Genomic DNA, 18,290 nt, shown 5'->3' with positions numbered 1-18,290 from the left:
TGATGATCCTACAATTGAAATGGCAGCAAATAATTTAAGAGAAAGGTTCAAATATGTAAAAGCGTTCATGCTGAAACAAGTGACCTCCCTAGCTAGCAGATAAAATCACAACCAGAAATAGAAAAATTACGGAAGCTGGTATAAGGTGATAAAAATTTACTTGCTGTAAAATCTTGTTTGACTATATTAATATTACACTACATAGCCAAATTGTATAAAGCATCTTTTTAGCTTTCTTTGAGGTCCTCTGTGGTTCATTTGAAAGGACACTGGAGTGGCAAATACTTGTTACAGGACAGATATAGGTGCCTCTTTGGAGAGTCCTATTTATAGTTTAGTGTGGAATCAGAAGAGGAGGAATTTCTCATTTGGCACAGTGACAATTAAATGGTCCAGCTTGATCTAAGGGTGGTTTGTCTCCAGTGCCCACATGGTGGGTTGCCTCCTCCCCAGGCACCATGGACTTGTGGAATGCTTTGCTGGGTGCTGTGTTGTGGAGGCACACACTAAAGGTTAGTTCCTAGTGGAGGGACTGTCACATCTCTCAGCACTGCAAAACAAAGAACTTGTGGCTTTACTCTGCAAATTAACAGATTGGCAGGAGGCTGCTTCAATCTGGTGTTGCATGGACCTCTCAGGGAGAAGTTCTTTAGACTAGAGAGTCTTTACAGCATTCCTGCTGATTTCACTGAGCCAAAAACTCCCAAGACAGGCTGTGGGGTTTATTCTGCACAGTTAATCCAATTCTGAAGTGGATTTTCAATATCAAATCTCCTTAACCTTAGGCATGCACAGTAAAGGATGACACTTGCATGTGTGCTTTCCTGGTGGGGATTCCTGCCTTCATGCAGTTTTCAGCATTTACTGTGGTGACTGGCAGTGAAGGTTATTATGTTTTTAGCAGCAACAGTATTGGTTGTGTTCATGAATTAGCTCAATAAATTCAGTTTACAGCAGGTGAATATTGATGATTTTATATGGGAGTTAAAAAAAAATACAAAGTTTAAAGCAGTGTCTGTACTCATATTACTGTACCACATCTCAATTTAGTGCCAGCTAGGTGTGCATACTGTGAAGGTCACACAGGTGTGAGGAAAGCATGATCTCCTTTCTAAGGATTAGCAATAGCATAAGCTGTTTGGAAGCCAGTTGTTACATCAATAACATGAATATATGTTCAGAGGTAAATGTTTGTACATACCTGCAGCCAGAAGATTTACCCATTAGTGAGCTTGTATATTTTTGGAGTATATTATATTATATGTACTGGCAGAGAAGTATAATGTAACCATCTTTTCTCATCTGTTTCTAAAGATAATCTGATGGTTTCAGGTGTTTTTTACATAAGTGTCTGTGTTAAGCTTCTTAATATTTAGAAAAAAGCCAAGTGTACTTGTTTCTTATTTTGTTTTGCAGCAGATTAGACTTTATTTTGCGGACTATTACTGTCCTACTGAGTAATAGTGTACTAAAAAAGTCCTGCTTTCAAGAATCTCAGAAAATCAGATTTTGCTTTAAGAGATCCAGATATCTTAATAGATTAAAACCTCACAAATGTTTTATTCCCTAGGAGTCTGATTTGAAAGAATATGAAATTATTCTATTTCTAAAAAAAGCCCTAAACCCCCAAATCCTGGCAGATCAGAATGATTGCACTGTGCATTTGACTGAATCAAGTGATTGATGTATTTGCTAAATTTTCAGTTTGTTTACTCTGAAAGAAAGATGGCATGTGATTTCAAACAGCAACATTTCAGACTGATTGTGTTGGAAGTGGCATGACACAGGTACAGAGCAAACCCAGACAGCAGAAAGGAAGAGGTTAAAATGCAGGTCCTCAGGCATTATTTGCTTGAAGATCAATATCATCAAAATGTGATCCCAAGGTGTAGGATGGCAGGACCACGGTATGTGCTGAGAAAGAACCAAATTCCTCCCTGGTGGGTCTGTGTCTGCTCCTCTGGACTGTTCAAAACTTGTGATAGGGCAGCCCAGAGGGTCTGTGCTGGGGAGGTCAATCTGTGGCACCTCCACAGCTCCTTAATTCCTGCTGGTTCTCCCAGGGATGTCTGGTGAGGACAGCCTGGCAGCCTCAGACCATTGCACAAGCTGCAGGATGGAGTTTTTACAGAGCAAAATCTGTGTGCAGGGTCGGAAAGGCTCGAGGATGACTCTCAGAATGACAATGCCTGCATTGGAAGGCTTGGGGTGCACCTGCTGTGGGGATCAGTTCTGTCAGGCACAGCCTGAATTGTGCTCACTGTGTTCTGGTGAGCCTGAAAAACTCCTCCAGCACCTTTGGCTTTCCCACTCTCAGTTGCCTGCCTGGTTCTTTGATGCAGGAGCTGATCCCAGAAGATGGAAAATGGACCAGCTGTCCAAGTGGCTGAGGGAGAGACACCAGGCTGCTGGAGGAGGGTGAGCTCAGGAGAAACAGAAGCCAGGAAATAGTTAATATATAGTTTTTGAGAACCCTGACATGGGAAGTGTAGGCTTGCCCATTAGGGCACCAGGGCCACTGCTGGGTCACGGGGCTTTTGGAGGAAATCCCAAATTGCCATTATTGGTTTTTGTCTGAGCAGGCATGGGTGAGTCAGAATAACAGGGCAGGGCATGAGAGAGTGGCATTTCTTCCCTGGAAGAATGCTGTAATTGAGACTTCACAGAAGTGATGGCTCTCAACTCACCTGGGCTGGACAGTGGTTAAGCTGTGGAAGCCTGGGACAGCCTTTCCTGTCAAAACTTTGTTCCAGGCTCTTTGCTGGAAGCAAGACACTAAACAGAGGACATTTTCCTGGATATTATTTAGTGGAACAGCTTCTCCCCTTTCTTTTTCTGTTTTCTACCTGCCTTTTCCTCTCGTTTCTTTATGAATAAGGAGTATCAGTTCAGTTTTGAAGAAATTGTACAAAAGCTGTGTGCTGATACTTCTAAGCCATGATCTCATCTGTGAAGAATGAGCACAAGATAAAAATATGAACACCAGCTTTTAAAATGAGAATAACAAACCTTAAATCATAGCTAAACTTCTTAGTATCTTACTTTTACTTTTTCCAAATTATCAAGGTACAAGAAATAGCAAGACTAACTGGTTTAACTCTTTCCCCTTGTGGAGTGATCTCAGTATCACCCTTATGCCTCTTGCTGAATGCACAAGATATTTTTCATCAGAAAATAACAGCAACATGAGCATGTTGTTTAGCTGTAGTGTACTCTTTGGGACTCTTCCACCCACACTGTGCTCAAGGAAGACTTTATTTAGTTTGTGCAGTGCTAAAGGTATTTAAAGAAAAAGATTTATTTTGCTTACCTTTAAAATAGGTACTCCTAAATAACAAAAAGTGCCGCAGGATTGTGTCTAGAACGCTGTCTACTTCTTTTTCATTTCTGCTTTAGGACATCTGAGTCACTTCTGAGTTGTACAGCAAGGTCAAAATTTTAGCCTTGACTTAGAACAATGAGATTAAAACCAAAAACCATCCTGTTGTAAAGAGATCTTATTTACAATACTAATGTCTGCTCTTTATATGTCTTTATTCTGGAGAAGATTACATTTTACTCCAGCACAATTTACTGCAGCCTGTACTTTTAAATGACATTTTATGTGCATGCTGCTGTAGCCTACCACTGCAGCCCCCATGGCTGAAGGATGTCAGCAGTGCTAATCTCTAGCACATGTGAAAAATGGAGGAATGTACTCAGAGAACAGAAAGTCCACATACCAACAAGCAGCTTCTGTGTCAGCAGCTTGCTGGAACAAAAAAAAAAAAAGAAGAATGATCATCCCTGCCAGCCTTTGGAGGATGCCAGGAAGGGGTTAACACACGTGGGTGTGTGTCCATAGGCTCTGCACATCAAATCAAATATTTATGAATGAAGGTCAGATGTGCCCCTTTCAGGAGGCTGTCCCCCAACTGTTTACAAAATACAGCCTGAAAAAGAGCACGGCCAGGTTGAGTTACAGGCTGACATCTCTGATGTGTCAGAAATGTGACATAGTGCCTCATGCCTGCCTGCTGGTGGGGTTCAGCCCAGCTCCCCACTTGAGCCTCAAATGCTATTGATAGTAACTCCCTGAGTCACAGAAGCAGGAATGTCAGACTGCCTGTGCTGTGCTGCTCTCACACGTTGGGCTGCTAACAATAGAAAGCCAGCCTAGATTTGTTAGAATAGAATAACTATTTTTTTCCATGCCTGTGCCTGTATCTCTGGCTCTCTCTCTCTCTCTCTCTTTCTCTCTCAGATTTATTTATTAAAGAATGTCACTGAATAAGAGATACCTTCTGGGTGAGGCAGACTGGCTTGTTTAATTCATTTCCTTTGTTCTGGGTGGCATTTATACAAAACATCTAGAATTTATTTACTGCAAATATTTTTAAGGCTGTGTGCCTGGTGTGATTTTTTTCCAGCAGGTATCAGCCATCTGCTGCTCTGTCTGGCTGATGCCTACAGCAGCTTGTTTCTTTACATTAATATCTCTCTCCCTGCATAAGAGTAGAGTGGAGAAGGAATTCCCTTGTGGAGGTGTGAGCAGTGTAAATATAGGGTGCGGTATGAATGTAATTTCACTTCTATCATGTAACATAAAGCACATTTTGCAGTGAGCTGTGATCAGGTTGAAGCTTTTGCTCCATGAATCTGTCCATAATTTAGCCCAGAATATCTTATATAGCAGTTCTCTGCTACTGAGATCACCTCTGTCTTTGACAAGTAAGTTTGTTTCCTTTCGCTATTTTCTCTGCCTTTAAATCACAAATATAAAATTTTCTCTCTAGGCAAAGGCATGAATGCCATAGGTTTATTTTGGGGAAATCACTGGTAGCTGGATAAAATGAGTAACTAAGTAATAGTAGTAGTGATAGAGGTGCTCCAAAATCTTGATGCTGACAGTATATAAGTATTTAAAAAATGTAAGAGGCTTTTTTAAGGGATATTCAGGATTTTGATTAGTCATATTTCCAATCTTTTTTTCATAACTGTGAATAAAAGTTTGCTTGTAAAAGAAAAGCTTTGTCTCCCCTGACTCTGACCTGCATCTTTTAATAGAAAGCAGAACCTTGGTATGTGATGATGAGACTTGACATATATTTTAAGGGTTGGTTTCTTTGTTTTTCAGCATCAGTTTACTGACCAGTCCTTTCTCAGTAGAGTTTAGTGCCTGGAAAGCCATAAACTGGGAGGTCAGTTTGAGGCCCAGATTCTATACTGGTGCTTTTTCTTGTTGGGGATGCGTTGGGCAGTGAAACTCCTGTCTCAGTGATGCTGTTGCAATACCCTTCTGTCTTCTCAGTTCCACGAGTACCTGTGGCTATCATCTGCAAAGGAATAACTTAGGAAGAGTTACTATTTCCAATTATTTGGTATTCCAGTATACAGCAAACATTTGTATAGCACTTTTTGACTTCAGAACCCAGGTGCTCACAGGGCAGTGACAGTTCCCATTTTTATTATTTTTATTGTTGTTTGAAGTAGAGGATAGGTATTCCCATTTTACACAGGCTGTATGTTACTCTAATCTGTTCTACAGTCAGTAGGCATTGAGAGGACATTTATTAACATGTTTTGTGGTCTAATAATTGCTTTAAAGCTAAATCCAGGAGTGGATAAACTGCTCACCACAGAAATGCCACTGTGCTGCAGCCTGCCTCAGCACTTGCCTGTGCTCATCTTTGTTTCCCCTCTTGATCCTGGCTCAGTTTGAGTAAATAAAATAACAGAAAACTCATAAATACCACTTTAGCTTTGTGTGTGTGTTGGAACAGCTCCCCTGCTCTCCCTCACATCATCCTGGCAGCCTCTGGCCGGTGACTGGGGAGTGAGAGGAGGGCTGGGAGAGTAGGGGAATGGAGGCAGGGTGGTGTGGGGCTGGGAAACAGGGAATGGATGAATGCAGGGTGGTGTGGGATGGAAAACAGGGAATGGATGAATGCAGAGTGGTGTGGGAGGGAAAACAGGGAATGGATGAATGCAGGGTGGTGTGGGATGGAAAACAGGGAATGGATGGTTGCATGGTGGTGTCAGGATGGAGAGCAGGGGATGGAAGCACAGTGGTGTGGGGATGGAGAGCAGGGGATGGATGTTTGCACCGTGGTGTCAGGATGGAGAGCAGGGGATGGATGTTTGCACAGTGGTGTCAGGATGGAGAGCAGGGGATGGATGTTTGCACCGTGGTGTCAGGATGGAGAGCAGGGGATGGATGTTTTCACGGTGGTGTCAGGATGGAGAGCAGGGGATGGATGTTTGCACTGTGGTGTCAGGATGGAGAGCAGGGAATGGAAGCACAGTGGTGTCAGGATGGAGAGCAGGGGATGGATGGAAGCACAGTGGTGTGGGGATGGAGAGAAGGGAAGGGATGGAAGCACCGTGGTGTCAGGATGGAGAGCAGGGCGCTGGAATCCAGCCCTGGCTGCCAGGGCAGCTGGAGCTCCCAGCACAGGGCAGGAGTTGCTGGCAGTGATGAGCTGCCTTTAGCCACAGCAAAACAGCACAGTGGGAAAAGGGCAGAGAAACCAGAAGGGAAGAGACAGTGATGAGCAATCGGACCTGATCAGACCTTGTAGGAAATCTGACCAGTGGAGATTATTATTTGGAATAAGCTGCCTTTTTTCCTTTTCTTTTCTTTTTTTTTTCTTTTTTTTTTTGGTCATTTTTTCTTTTTTTTTTTTTTAATCCGTCTCAGCCAAACACTGCTGGAAAAGAGATTGTGTTTAAATTACTTCAGCTAATTCTTGCTGCTTCCACTAAGAAGAAAAATTGTTTGCCATGGTGAAAGAAAAAGGTAATTATGTTTATTGATAGACTGGAGCCGAAACCTAATGTGCCAGCCACAGTCACCTGAGGTTTAAACCCTCACATTTAAGATGAGCATGCTGTGATTGGCAGTTGTTGTTTTCCTTTCCATAAAAATGGTGTGTGAAGCCCTGCAGTGGGTTGCATTGATTATCGTTGTACCTGCTTTAATAAGGGTAGAATCTGGAACACATCTAATTTAGTGTGTCTGCACAGCAGGGTCCCTTCTGTGTGCAGATGTTTGTTTGGTTTTTTTTTTTTTTTCCTATGATTTAACCCAAGTTGACAGTTTTTTACCTGTATTTGCTACAGTTCAAGTAGCTTTGACCACTGCAGCACCTAGTTTAAAATTTTAAAGATGAACTTTGATGTATTCAAATCTGGACTTGAGAGGGTATATTTTACATTTTAATGGATAAGTGAGGTTTTGCAAAATGCTTGAATTTTGCAGCAGTAAATTGGATATCAGTTACCTATGAGTAACATTTTAAGCCTGCTACAGAAGAATTTGCTAGTTTAAACAATTTAGAAATGGTTGTGGGGTTTTTCTTTGCAGTAATACTGGTCTGTGTCATTTATTGTGTTATGAATATGCAAGATAGATTATGAGTTGTATTTGGGTGTCCTGGATGTGGTTTGGGGGCATTACATTATCACAGACAGATTCAGACTCAGTCTCTTCTGTGAAGAGGAGAGTCTGTGTTTTTACTTCTGAGGACTCTCTAAAAAATAACTTGGGAGAAATTCAAACTAGAGCAGAAACAGAAATAAGAAGGAGTAAAGTTGAGCAAGAGTGAGCAGTTTTGCAGCTTTCAACACCCATGCTAAGACTTTTTAAAATGCTATAAATAAAAAGTGAGTGCAATTAGCTTCACAGATGTGTAGATTGAGGAGAGCAGAACAAATGCCTCACATATGACAAATGCCTGCCACAGTGTGTCATAGATATTAGGAGGATTGTAGGAATAACCATTATCCAGTCTATTGATAAATTTTGTTGATGAAAGGTGGTGACCCAGCATAAATTTTATTGGCTACTTTGTAGCTTTGGTATCCCTTATTTCAGATTTACAGGATTACTTTTATAATATCAGTCATGATGACCTGCTAGCCCTATCAGTGAGCCATATCAGGGATGGTTTAAATAGGAATTTCACCCCAAATCCTGGAAAGTGATGGTTTCAGAATCATTTGAATGAACTATGTCAGTCATCTTTTCAGAAAAATAAGTGTATTGTCATTCAGTTTGTCATTACGGTTGTTTGTTTTGTAAGATACATTTTAAGACAGGGCTGCTGGTTTCCTTGAAGTGTACATAAAATATGTGTAGCATTCAGGTTTGGTCCTTTTATATGTTTCTGTCTCCTCTCCCAGCTGATGTTGTCTTGTTTGGATTCCCTGTGTTAGGTGGAGTTGTGCCTGAGGAATACTCTGTAAATTCAGTTTTAGCATCTTGCACCATGAGAGTTGTCATTTACTTGCAAAAATATCAAAAGCAAGCCCATAATTTTTGTAAAAAATGGGGGGGGGGAAGCTTCATAGGAGAGCAGGAGAAGTTGACAATGAATGGTTGAAAATCTGAAAAATATTTGTGTTTAAATTGCTTCCTTTCCCCCTCCCCACCAAGTTTAATGCATCATTAAAAATAGCTGTTTATGTTGAATATAAATATTTTTTTCCTGTTCACAGAGATAATGGATTAAAATAAGTAAATGTTCTCTTTCATTTTGGAGTGCTGTCACTGATATTTTATATCTCATGGCTGCAGAAAGGATGGAATCTCTTAAATATTTTGATTTTATACATTATAACTTTCAAATAATTTCCCCAACAATTTTTTTAAACTCTTTTGTTTCTGCCTCAATTTTCCTTTTTCTGTTTGTTGGTGGGGTTTTTTTTTGGTTGCTTTGTTCGTTCCTTTCTGGTTTTGTTTTGCTTGGCTTTATTTTCTCCCTGCTTTAGTCAGAAGGTCAGGATTTATTGCTCTAAATGTCGCTCTCTACAGTGACACTTTTGGAAAATGCAGTGGGTACAATCCAGCTGGGGCTGTGGTTTGAGCAGCTCAGCCCAGTGTCATTTCACAGATGTGAGGCAGGCACTGGAGGGGCTGGTTTCAGCTGGAGAAACAACACAGCTCCAATTCACTGACTTGAAAAACGGCTGGTAACAGTTTTTAGCAAATTAGCATGCTTCATTATGCTCATACTGTAGAATGATTCCAGTGTCTGCCTGGCTAGTTCATACACAAAAAAATTCCTGAGGCCGGGGTGTTTTCTGCTGACAGCGAACGGCGCTGCCTAAGTTGATGGCTGATGCCACATTTTCATCTCTCTGTGTTCTTATCTATTTCCAATTATGAGCCCTTCTTATCTAGTTACTCAGCTAAATCATTATCACATCCAGGGGCAGCTTTCTCTCTTCTTATCCTTTAACAGAAAGAAAGTTTACGTGTGCATACGTTTGTCTGGTTATGAATTCTCTCTGGCAATTCAAAGCCCATGGAATAATCTGCATTCTTGCTGCTTCTGTGTTGAGGTCAGTGTGTGGGCTGGGAGCCTGCTAGCCAGGTTTCTGTGGGATACAAGTGTAGCTTCATTAGTTAGCTCATTCATTAGTTAGTTCCCCATTAGTTCACATAAATTGAGGGTTTAGCCCTGATTCTTGATTTTTTTAGCAGTTGATGAGGAGGCAGCCCTGGCATTCATGTGCAAGTCTGTGAAAGCATATTGGTAATCAGCTTTGTACCTGATGAAATCTTGGGCAGGATCATCCAAGGGCAAACCTATGAAGGTGGATTAGTTGCTGTTCATGCCATGCTTCTGCATGCTTGGAAGGAGAAAATATGAGGGGTTGAAGATTTTTTTGGGTTAAAGAAGAGGGCACAGATGCTTTATGATTTCTGTTCTGTACTCATTGGGCTGAAGGGAAGGTGCTGGCACCTCCTGGGTACTGAGTTGCATGAGCTTGATCCTGTTTCCATGTGCTCACAACCCCTCTGTGGGTGCCCACTGGTGCTGGCTCTCCCAGGAAGCCACACAGAGTCACCAGAATGGTTCCATATTTCCTGCATATTCTGTGCAGTCACCAGAATGGTGCCATATTTATTTCCTGCATATTCTGTGCAGTCACCAGAATGGTGCCATATTTATTTCCTGTATGTTCTGTGCAGTCACCACAATGGTTCCATATTTCCTGCATGTTCTGTGCAGCCACCAGAATGGTGCCATATTTATTTCCTGCATGTTCTGTGCAGTCACCAGAATGGTGCCATATTTATTTCCTGTATATTCTGTGCAGAATGGTGCCATATTTATTTCCTGTATTGCTTGGTCCATGGCTCACTCTTGCAGAGGGATTTTGTTCTCTGTTGTTTTTTCTCCATACTTTTGATAAAGCATGACCCAAAACCCCATCAGGTGTTGAGCAAGAGGACTGGTTATATGCTTGCTCCAACCTTCTTCTCTTCCCTTTGCCAATCCCAAGAGCTGTGAGCCCCCAAAGGAGATTTTAGTCTTTGCGGTGGTCATGTAACTGCTTTAGATGGGACTTTCCTTGAGGATTATGCAAATGTTACCTGGCTGCTAATTTAAATGTGATCTGTCTTGGGAACTTTGTCTCTCCAGTGCTCTGTGTATTTGCAGTCTTAACATTTATTCCCTGTGTTAATCAGGAGAATGCTGAGTAGTGGGATTTGGGCCCTAACACTGTCTCAGTGTCATGGTCTTTGATGAAATATAGTCTTGATTTGAACTCATGGCTTTGGAACTTTTTAACCCCAGGTGACCTGGGAAAGTCTCCAAGTTTGTTGCTTTTGGAGCACATGACAAGATTGTGCAATCACACATTGGCAGGGGGAGGACTGGGGAGTTAATTTTCTTTTTGCTTCAGTTTACTTAGTTTCAAATTTGGTTCTGCTTGGCAGTTTGCTTTTGGGGCTGGGCATTTGGTTGGTGTTTTGTTGGTTTTTTTTTTCATTAAGGGCCTGTGCTGCCTTGTACAAACCACAGAAAAGGCATTTTATAAATATGCATAATAGTAGATGTTGAAAAAATACACTTGTAGTTAAAGTACTGAACAATAGAGCAGTTTTGTGCTAGAGGCTCTTAAGGTGACCTTGGGGAGGTAATTTGATCTCTCCTTGTGTTAATCTGTAAAACGAGGATAAGAACATTCCTCTTGTCTGCCTTGATTATTTGAATTTGAGGTCTTTGGAGCAGAGAGTTTCTTTTACCTTGCTTCACAGCTGTGACAAGGCAATCTTAGTGTTGGGATTTCACTACTCCTACTTGTACAAAAAAACATAAAGAGTATCCACTGCTATGTGATTATCTTGTAAACATCTTATTACTTTTAAAAGGGAATGCAGTTGTAAAGGAATTATGTTTCTATTGGCACATTTATGGCATTGCTTTTCTGTACTTTGTCTTTCTAAATTTATTTTTAATATTAGGTTTCAAATTGCAGTTCTGGTGTGCAGCATTAATACTGAGAGGAACAAAAATAACCAAGGAGATGCCAGCTCAGGCACTGCATGTTTACTGGAGATTTTAATTTCTTTTTTTTAATAGCACTTACTTCACATGAGGGTACAAATACTCACATCCAAAGACTTGGGCAGGCACAGTGTGCAGTCCTGCCATGCCTGACCACTTCCCATGTTTCCCAGTAGTGGAATTCCATACATTCCTTGCATCCCAGCTGTGTGTAGGAGCCAGCTCTCTGAAGATACAATGGCAGATATTTTATACTGAGAAATGGGAGAGCTTTTGCTATTGATCTCACTGGAGGGGAGGGCTTAGGGGGTTTAGTCATTAAATTTGAGACCACAGAGTTCATAGGTTCAGGTGGTGGTAGAGGCAGCTCTTCCTCCAATGAAACAGTGAGTGGGGTGAGCCAAAAAACCCAGCTTGGAAAAGGGGAGGTTCAATCAATTCCATGTTCTCACAATTAACACAGTTCTAATTGCTGATTCTGGTTTTGAAGATAAAAGCCAGCAAACACCTGCTCAGAGGAGCACACCCCATGTTCTCTCTGGATGCTCTGGTTTCCAGTCCGTGTCACTCATTATCCTCAGTACCTCTGGTGGGGCTGGCCCGGGGCAGGACCCTGGTACCAGGGCATTGCTGCTCCTTTCACTGTGTGCTCCTTTCCACCAGGGCACTGCTGCTCCTTTCACTGTGTGCTCCTTTCACTGTGTGCTCCTTTTCCCTTGCTCAGTTATCTCCTCTGCTGGCCACAGTCCTTTTGGAGTTCTTAGAGGCTCTCAGGTATTTCTCAGCATTTCTCCTGCCCCAGCATCATTTTTGTTTCTCTCTTCCCCATGCTTTGGTGTCTTCTCTGTCCTGGATTTGCCTCCTGTGTCTCAGAGAATCCCAGGGTGGGTCAGGTTGGGAGGGACCACAGTGGCTGCTCTGGTCCATCCTCCCTGCTCAAGCACAGGGTTGTGACCAGATGGTTCTGGAATATCTCCAGTGAGGGACACTCCACAACTCCTCTGGGCAATCTGTGCCAGTGCACAGTGAATTTAATGCCCTGGTCTCTCTCGTGTCTCCTGCTGTTTGTCTTTCAGTGTTTGCTGTGTCTGTGTTTTTGCAGAGGTTCTCTGTGCTCCCCTGGTTCTGTTTCAATGTGCAGTGGGTCAGTTTTGCTATTTACTGAACTGGTTGGACCAACAGTGACCAGCACAAGCCCATCCTTGGCCACCTTCTGCAGCACCATCACTCCCAAAGCCCTGCTGATTATTTATTCCACCGAGTGGAATAAAAAGCTACGTGGTTGCTTTCCTTGGATGAGAGTTCAAAAGGCAACACTTCTATGGATAGAGTCTTGGCATAGTGAAATTGTTTAAAAATACATTAAGCTAGGGCAGAAAAATATTTTTCCAAAGGGGAGGTAGGAATCTTGGTAGGAAAGAATTTACAAGTCAGGATCATAATTTGGCCTGCTACTGTAGGAGAGTCAATTATTTTTGTAGAAAAATTAATGGATACCAGGGGAAAAGACCAAGTTCCACTAATCAAAATGTCTTGTGCCCTTTGGGTGGAAGAAGCCAGGGAACAGGAAAAGATTTTTTTTTTTTTTTTTTTTTTTTTTTTTTTTTTTTTTTTTGTTCTGGGGGCAATCCATAACTAATTTAAAAAGGATTATTTATAACAAAGTTGGTTTTCCACCTGGAGGACAGTCAGTATCCCCAAAAGAATAATTAATCCTTGCCTTCGTTGAGCCTGGATAACTTTCAGGCTCACTAGGGATCTGTGTGAGGAGAACACTCAGGCATTGTCTTAAGCCTGTTCTGTTCAGCACAGTGTCTTGTTGAGTCTAATTGAATCACTGGGAATTACAGCTAAGTAAGTGCTTCACTATTGTCCCAAAGTTGGACCCAATTTTTAGAGGCTGTGTGGCATTTTTGAAAAAAAAAAAAATCATGTATTTTATTAATGGTGGTCATTTTGTGTTGTAAGAGACAACTAGAGAAATAATTCTGGATTTTATATGCACTGTTCATAAAGGGATATAAACCCAGAAATGATAGAAGCCTTGTGTCAATTGTGTACATGATCTATAATTAATACCAGCTGTGCAGAAGTGAAATGTTGGTGCTCTTAGGCTATACAAGAGAATAACAGGTTTTATAAACACTCTCAAAAGGGTGGGTCACTCCCTAATTCCCACTGCTGTTAGTACCACTTCAGCATCACACATCAGTATCATCTACAGGGCAGTATTGTGGAACTCTGTTTCAGTTCAGGATCTGGTTCAGAAGCAGTATCTTAAAATTATATCAAATTAAAGAAGTGATCCAAATAAAAATGAAGCCTTGCAGAACACTGAGTGTTATTTTTTTATTACTGCTGGATGGAACAAGAGTCAATGAATTACTTGTTTGTTCAAAGAAGCAGTTGCATTTGTATTTTCTTTTCTCCAAAGACATCTCAAAACAGGATTTGATGGATTTGAGGGTGTCTATCCAGCAGTGGAGGTGCTAGCCAGAGGAGCAGGCTGTGTTCAGAGTATTGGTCAGTGCTTTCCCTGTGATAGTCCATTCACCATCTAATATTAACACCTGGTCTTTAGGAGCACAATTATTTATTGTTGAGATAATACACCTCAGAAACTGACTTCTGTGCTGCAATGTTTTTGGGGTCTGGGTGCAGATAAGCACAGGGCAGGGCTTCTGGGATGTCTGCTTTATCAGCTCTGTCCATGGCACACTACCCTGGCTGTCAGGAGCCCTGGGAACATTTCTGTTGCTCCTTTCTGTGGTGTCCAGTTTTAGTTTGAGGCTGTGCAGCTCAGAAATTCCAGAAGTGAGGGTGGTACTGAATGATGGGCATTTACAAGGTCCTTGATTGAAGGAGAATTTCTTAGCACAGGGCACAGAGCTTCTGTGGTTTAAAGGGGTTGGCTGAGGACAGATCTCTGCAAGGGTCTTGTGGAAAAACCCTTGGGGAGATTCCTGGTGGTAACTGAGATTTTACCACTGACCTATATAGGTCAGTGTTGCTCCTCAGATAATCTCAGGGTGAGCAGTGGGAGGATTGATTGTTAAAATTAGCATTTTTATATTTACTTACTTCAGAAGGAAATTTAATGCATTTTACTGCATGGAATACTCATGCAGCCTCTGAAAAGGATGCACAGGGGAACTGTGATGAGCTTGTTGCCAGAATCCCCACGTGGGATGCTGTTTGGGTAGCTGAGAGGCCTGATAGACATTGGAGTGCTATTATGGGAAACCAGCACTCATCAGTAAGCCAGAATTTCCTTGCTGTCTGGAAAAAGCAATTGTTTTTTCTGTTAACTTCAGCAACTTGCTTTTGTGTAGCCTTGAGGATCCTTCAGGATTTGCACTGAATAATTTGACACTTCTGTGTATTCATTGTTGTGAGTAAGATTTTGATACTGGTCTTGATGATCCTTGTGGGTCCTTTCCACCTCAGATTACTCTGTGATATTTTTTAAAGACAGAGAGATCAAGAGATGTGTGTGAGATGGCTGCTCAGAGTATGCTGAGGAGCTCTTGAATTTCTAATTACCTCTGTCCTATGTTAGAAAAAAAAATCACTCTTTTGAAATAGGGAATGATCCTCATTTGTATGTCAGATGTGTTGAAGGCATAACTCAGAGTTTTTTTTGGCCACTTACAAGGCTTATAAACAGTTACTACATGTCAGAGACTTGCAGATGTTGGGTGTGAGAAGCAAATGTTTAGCCTGATCTTCCAGCCCTTCAACAAGGGTGAGTTGGTTATCTTGAAATACTGACCCTCAGTGAGTTGGTTGTGGAACCAAGTGCAGAGAGCCTTTGTGGATGTGATGAAGATCAAGAAGGGCATTCCCAGATAATCAGATAAGAGGGTCTGGATTCACTGTCTCTTTATCGCCCAATTTTTATGGTGATCTGTCTTGTGAAAAATTACTCTGTACTAATACAGAAATATAGCAGAATAAATTCACTTTGTGCCTCTCCCCTTTGGCTTGCTCACCACTAATCAGCAATCCATCTGTTAACAATCACGTTGAGTAATGCAGGAATGCAGGTTTTGATTCAAAGACTGGCTTGGCTCAGTCAACGTTTGTTTGATCATCATCTGTTTCTCAGCATGTCTTAGTTTGCTGCATACTTCATTGCAAGGTTGGTGCCTTTTCATTACTCAAAATACTTCTAAAACTCCCTATTGTTTTTTCTCTTTGAGCTTAAAACAACACCTGACCATATTCACTTAGGAAGCTGTTCTTGACTCTTCTTTGAAAGGATTATATTTTTCCTTAAGCAAATATAAATGTAATAATTTTGTCAAGTCCTTTTGTTCCTGCTAAGTGTAGATGATGCTCTAGAATGTGCTTTTATTCACCTGCCAAGTGATCAAAGGCAAACATGTGTGGACAGACATGGCAGAAGCTCCTCCTTGCTGCTGTTTTAGAGAATGACAAACTCTTCTCAAGAGGCTCTGGTGCTTTTGTGGTGAGAAGAGCATCAGTGGAGCTGCTGAGTTTCCCTGGAGTGCAGAGCTGAGCTAGCACTGGAGTGTTCACAGCTTCCAGCTGGCAAACTGAGAGAGCTCTCAGGCTCCTGGTGGCTCCTGAGCAAGAGTGGGATATCCTGTGGTTCCTGCTTCATGCTTTGCCACTGAGAAACTTGAAAATTGTACACTGAGCTATAGACTGTCAGGACCTGTGGTGGAATCCCCAGTGCCCACATAAGGATATAACCATACATAAACACAAACTAATTTTCTTTATCTCTCAATCACTATCGAAGGCTCGGAAAACTGGATCCACCAAGCGCATTTCTTTTAGGAGCAGAACCACCACAGCTATATTGTTTTATTTTGTCTATGTTGGAGGAGGTGATCTGTTTTCAGATAGGACCGAGCAGGTGCTGGTGTGAAATATTTCACTTAATACTGAACCATTCATATGCATAAATCTTTATAGGGCTGTGGCCTTAGGCCCTGATCTTGTATGCTGTTCTGTGGGGAATTAATTGCAGTATCAAAGCCTGAGACAGAAAAAAAGGCATGGGAGGAAAATAGGGAACAGCAGGAAAAATAGAGAGAAAATAAGCATGCTTGCATTTGTGTTCTGAAACTTTGAAATAATTGTGATTTTTTTTTCCATGCTGTATTTTTAAAGGTCATTATTTCCTCACCTTTCTACACATTTGGGTGTGTGCCACAAAGCTTTTTGTTTTTATTTGTAAATAGCATAGGAGTTATCTCTCATTGATTTCAAGTTAGACTTGTTAATATTTTGGGTTATTGCCTGGAACTTAGATCTCTAAATCTTTGCATTTCATTCTTTTAGTGCATTAGCTCTATCCATAGGTTATGTATACCTTGAAATACAAAAGTATTTAAATACTGCTTTCCTTACCCAAAAATAATGTATGTTTTATCTCCTATTTTAAAAATTTGCTTTCTGGGATTGAAGCCATTTACATCCTATTTTCATGCAAGAAGTTTGATATCTTTGCTTACAAAATTTTCTCAGTTTCTTTTTTTTCTTAGGAGCTACCCTCACTTATCACTCTAATTTATCTAGTTAAACTTCTAAATGTCTTTATAGGCTATTTTTCCTTTTAAAAAATCCATTTTTGAAGGAAGCAATGCACCTGGTTTGTAGACTGGATATGTGCCATGTCTTCTGCTTAGCATTTCGAGAAAATCTTTTAGTTGCTGCAGAAGCTGCCAGGAGATGTGGAGGATGGGGTGGAGGGAAGGGATACCATTACTGTCTTGTGGTCAGCCCCACATCTGGCCATGGGATGCTGTTTTGAGGACAGATAGCTCTGGTGCACTTTGTTTATTGTAGCTGAAGAAATGAGACTGAGCAGCTTTGGTTGTGATCAGAGTTGGATACAGAAGATGAGTATCAGTTTTTCTTTGTTAAACAGTCAGAGAGGCAGAGCAGAGGCAGAGGGCTGGGGCTTGGCAGTGCTTCTTTCTGGATCTAAACCAGAGCAGGCTTGGGCTGTGCTGTCCCTCTTTACATGACTTTCTCTCCTACTCCTTCTCTCCTGGGCTGCCCAACTGGCTGAGCTGCAGCTCCCATCCCACCAGCATCCCCAAAAATGGAGTGGGAGGTAAAAGGGGTGTTTGGAGCCCCATGTGCTGTCCCTGGGTGCTCTCATCTGGGTGTGAGTGCCACCCCTCACCACCACCAGGGCACTGACTCTGCCACAGGAGCTGCTGCCCTGCCAGGGTCCCTTTTGCATCTGCTCTTTTCAGCAGCAGATGAATTGGAACGGTAAAAATTATAATAATTTTACGGAAAATGTGAGAAAACATTTCAAAATTGTGGCAAAAAGCTACCGAGTTTAGGATTTTTTTTAATGCTTTGTTTTAAAATTAGGTAATCTGGATATCTATAGACAGCACAAATAGTTTTAAGGCAAATTGGCACGCTGTAGGAGTGATAGAGATAAATTTGCAGGAAGAAAGAGCTTTATAATGCTTCTTCAGATCTGATTTGAATGGCAGTAGTATGAGCTAGCTACAGTCTAGGATTTTCCCTTAGGCTTTCTCATACATGTGTAGGCAAGCAGTTCACTAGCATCTCTTCATGGGAGTGCCTCCTTCCAGGATTTCCTGGAATTCCTGAAGATCCCTGTCAGATACCTGTGGCTAATGACTGCAGTAATATCTTTATCAGTCCCTGGCAGCTGGGAGGTTTGATTTCCCTCTCAGTCACTGCTTGGTCACCTTCCCTGATAGGATTCTCACAGATTTGAGATTCAAGAACTGAGTCTGCAGATAAGCAAAATGACATTGCATTTTTCACCTCTTCTTTTAAATAGGTATTCCAGTACCTCCTCAGTCTCCACTGGGCTTTTACAAAAGAGGAATTCCTTGGAGACTGTATGGGCTGTAGACAGACAGGCTTTACAAACCAGGGTTACAGGCACTTATCTCTGAAAGAAACACAAAAGATGGGAGAAAATTACTTCTCTCTTTACAATAGAGCATGGAGGAGAAGTGATAAGGCAGATTCCATTCTTGA

At 41.5% G+C, this 18,290-nt stretch overlaps 1 protein-coding gene across 11 annotated transcripts in view; it reads left to right on the top strand.

Moving 5' to 3' along the window:
- The window catches only part of ABLIM1 (actin binding LIM protein 1), a 192,337-nt gene that overhangs the window by 67,298 nt on the left and 106,749 nt on the right, over positions 1-18,290 (top strand). The window contains exon 1 of one of the 11 annotated variants that reach the window (XR_014616353.1): positions 6,481-6,778. The exons of the other annotated variants lie outside the window; for them this stretch is intronic. The gene's annotated coding sequence lies outside the window, so the exon portion shown is untranslated. Of the gene's footprint in view, positions 1-6,480; positions 6,779-18,290 lie in introns of those variants that run through there. 11 annotated transcript variants of the gene reach the window in all.

The sequence above is a fragment of the Fringilla coelebs genome (genome assembly GCF_963513975.1).
Source record: "Fringilla coelebs genome assembly, chromosome: 8".
NCBI classification, from domain to species: domain Eukaryota; kingdom Metazoa; phylum Chordata; class Aves; order Passeriformes; family Fringillidae; genus Fringilla; species Fringilla coelebs.
The sequence above is the reverse complement of the archived record's forward strand: the minus strand, read 5'-3'. Positions and strand labels throughout refer to the sequence as shown.